The sequence below is a fragment of the Cryptomeria japonica genome, chromosome 1, assembly GCF_030272615.1.
Source record: "Cryptomeria japonica chromosome 1, Sugi_1.0, whole genome shotgun sequence".
Lineage (NCBI taxonomy): Eukaryota > Viridiplantae > Streptophyta > Pinopsida > Cupressales > Cupressaceae > Cryptomeria > Cryptomeria japonica.
The window spans coordinates 206,879,625-206,883,506 of record NC_081405.1 but is presented as its reverse complement, the minus strand read 5'-3'; the positions used below and the strand labels follow the sequence as shown (position 1 = coordinate 206,883,506).

Below are 3,882 nucleotides of genomic sequence, written 5' to 3'. Positions count from 1 at the left end.
TGAAATGATCGCCCCAACCTGTCATCGTATAAAAAGAATAAGGCATGAAGCTTTAAGGGTTTAAGGTTTTAGGCCTTGTGAAAATAATAGGGTTTTAGCTAGTAGGTTATCTCAAATCGGTTATCTGCATGGATAAGTTTGACACAAAAATAGTCAACACATTCCAAATAGATTGGAGAGGAAAGAAAGCTTTGATTTAAAGAGGGGAGGTAGTAACATTTTATCCAACCAATTAACAACTTTCCACTTCCTTTTATCAAAGATTTTATGATTCAATTACAAACTAAAATTTTCTATGGTTCATGTCTACTAGTAGCCCTAATAGTCCATTTTGCAACAAGGCAAAGCCCTTGAGTTTTGAGGTCTATGAGTCCAAGGCCTCCTTTAACTCCCATTTGAATGAAATGAGACCAAGAGGAGGCAATGAAAGCAACATTACCATCCCACTTATATTGAAGATTTTTTTGAATTATTTTGTTCAATTCTTCACATCCTTGCTTGGAAAACACCCAACAAGATGAATAGTATACATGAGTGGCAATGAGAATTTTGTTAGCAACTTGAATCTTGTCCGCTAAAGATAAAAATTTGTCACCCAAGTGAACAATTTATTTTTTAATTTGTTTAAAAGCTATCCCCACATTTCAAAACAAGAGGCCCCTAAACCAAAAGAGGTGCCTAGATATCTTGTTATCTATCGATCGATGCTTAATAAGTTTCCACTCTTTAGGAATCAATGAAGAATAGAACAATTCCGAGAAATCATAAATTTTGTATTGTTATGAGCTAAGTAGGAACCAAAAACAACACAACAAAGATTTAGGATGTCCAAGGTGTTGTTTAGTTCCTCTTCAAAAATTTGTATTAACAACGTACTATCATCAACAAATAGGACTTGATAGACACCTTATCTTGAAGAATGGATATACTTTTAATAAGCTTTTGAAGAAGATGTCCCAAAGCACCAACAATAAGCACACACAAGAAATTAGATAAATGGCACCCTTGCCTTATAGAAGGTTGTAGCTCAAAGATGGTTGATATAGATAATAATTAGTATATGATTTTTTATTTAATTTTTATGTACATTAATTCACGTCACTTAATAAAAATATCTGTTTAAATAAAAATAAAATAAATAAATAAACTCTTAAATAAAATAATTTTTTAAGTAAATAAAAAATAGAGGAGATTTTTTAATATGCATACAACTTTTACAGACCGTAGTGTCTGTTCTCAAATATTCACGAGGCTCGTTTTTCAGCGTAGGGGGAATCTTTTACATGGGGTAGGGTCACGCGGATTAAATAGGGCACATTAATGGATGGCCATGAGACAGGTAGCCATTGCCTGGGTATTTTAAGTTGTTCTACATATGCTTGACATTTCTCAAATATTCCATGCTATTGAAGAGCAAGAAGAAAAAAACAATCTTGCAGGGGCTACAGTCGGATGGGCTTGTGAAGAATGGGGGGTTTTACATATTGTTAGCCATGGAATTCCACCAGATCTCCTCCAAAATTTCGAGTCCTAGTCGCACAACTGTGCGGAATGCGTGCAAAAATTAAAGAAAAACTGGCGATATTTAACCCTGCAGAGTTTAAAGAAAAGGCGGCCCCTTCTGACCCTGGAGGAATTGTAGAAAACGGCGCCACTTCTGATCCTTCAGAAATCATAGCAAAGGCCACCATTTCTAAGCCGAAGGATAGAAACCCTCGCAGAGCTTGGAGTGGGAACTTCCTTTTCACTGAACCGCTTCATTGAAATTCGGCGCAGAGATATGCGACAAGATATGACAGCAGGAAGGAAACCCTAAGTTCTGGTATGTTTTTGATTCCTGCCTCTGTGTTGTTCCGTTTCTTAGCTCTTTAAACTTTATTCAGTATGTGCTATTTTAAACCGTGTTCTGATAGCTAGGCGATTCGAACATATATATCTTCTCTGTGGCTGATGTTGCGATTGCACGCAGGATCAGTAAAAATCATAGTGGCCAGCTTAGGGTTTGACGTGGAGACCACGTACTAATTGAAAATCGTTTAACTCACAAGCATATTAACATCTATTTCTCAGATATTAAGATGATCCCGCCTCCTCATACAGATATTGGCTGCTGTAGCATGCTTTATCGGGACAAGGGGGGCTGTCTCAAGGTTCCGTTAAAGGAAAGAAAGTGGGTGAGTGGACGTGAAGACTCTGCTCACTCATCTGTCATCAATATAGCGGACTGCTTAAAGGTTTGAAAATGGTTCCATTATGTTTGTTTGCAAATTGTGTTCTCTGCACTGTATCATATTGCTTAGGATTTCTGGAATAGATTATAGCTGTTTCGTTTGCAATTTACTCAAGCATCTAGGGTTTCTGGAATAAAGTATTATTATTTCGTTTACAGTGTACTCAATTATATAGGTTTTCTGTAATCAATTCTACTTGTTTCCTCTGCAGTGCGCTCTATAATCTAAGGTGTCTGAGTTTTTAAAATTGCGTATTATTAAAATGAATTGGAGATGAATCAATATGTAAAATACAAATGCTTAATGTATTGATTGTTGAATTCTATCTCTCTAATTACATTTCAAGCAATTGGAATGAAGATTTTGAAAATCAATTGATTTTGTCTTTATCAGTGATATTACACAGCATTGGGGCCTTAGTGTTGTTGAGACATTTGAATGGTGAGTTGCATATTATATTGAATAGGGAAATTGAAAGCTCTGCATATTAGCAGTGCCACTTTTAGGGCTCTTGCACCAACAAAACACACCACAATCCACTTGCCGGTGCAGGTATTTTTGTTTCCTATGATGATCGGTGCAAGGTTAGCTGTTTCTTGTGATGATACCTACTGTCACGGGCAGAGTTTGCTGTTTCTTTTGATGATCCTTATCATCATGGTGCAGGGTTTGCTTTTACTTATGATGATCGGTGCAAGGTTAGCTGATTCTTGTGATGATTACCATCGTCATGATGCAGGGTTTTCTGCTCTTTATGATGATCCCTATTGTCAAGTAGATTGTTGTGTGTTTTGGTGGTGCTTGTGCCTTGGGAGCGGCACTGCAAATATACTGGACTTCCAATTTTTCTATTCAATATAATACGTTACACATCATTCAAATGTCTCACCAACACTAGAGGCCCCAATGCTTTGTAATATCATTGACAACGACAAAGTTGTTCAATTTTTCAAGGTCTTGAATCCAATCAAACGAATATTGCTTGAATCTAATTAATCAGAGTTAAAGGATGGAAGGTCAAAATTTGATATAGAATTCAACAACCAATACATAAAATGTTTTTATTTTACATATTGGTTTCATCTCTGTTTCATTTTAAAATACTTGGTGGAGCACAAGTTTATTTATAAAGGGTGGAAGAATCGCATATCACTGCCTTGTTTTGTGCAGTTTCCTCCAGATAATCAAATTTGGGTGCAAAGGGAGCTCATATACAATGATCATCCAAAGTGCTACAGGGCTTTTACCTTTGTCCAAGTCAGGCAGGCATAATAATATGGTTGTTAAAAAATAACTTTGCAGCTGTTATGATACCTACGCAGCTATATAATAGCTGTGCATCTTCTATTGATTAATATTTTATCATCTACCTATTTTATTTGGGATATATTATCATTCAAATAGTCTGTTAGTTGACTGATTTTGCTGTGGCGTTTTGCCTTCTGTTATTTTGTTTGGTTCTGTTAACCGCAGATTGCAATAAAAGAAAAAGAGAACATTACTGTAGAGGAAAATATCCTTTTTCCTGGGTTAACTAAATGAAATTATCTGCGAGAGATAAATGTATTAAGTTTTAGGAATGATGATGAGTAACTTTGATATGCTTTTGGAATCTAATTTCCTTGGAAATAAGAACTGGATATTTGCCACA

At 35.8% G+C, this 3,882-nt stretch overlaps 1 long non-coding RNA gene across 2 annotated transcripts; it reads left to right on the top strand.

Moving 5' to 3' along the window:
- Positions 1–1,218: 1,218 nt before the first annotated feature.
- On the top strand, positions 1,219–3,882 carry LOC131044441 (uncharacterized). Of its 2 annotated transcripts, none has more exons than XR_009105669.2 (3): positions 1,219–1,822; positions 2,071–2,234; positions 2,443–3,882. It is a non-coding gene; the product is annotated as an uncharacterized LOC131044441 (long non-coding RNA). The 2 variants fall into 2 exon arrangements; XR_009105668.2 differs by having other exon boundaries at positions 1,970–2,234.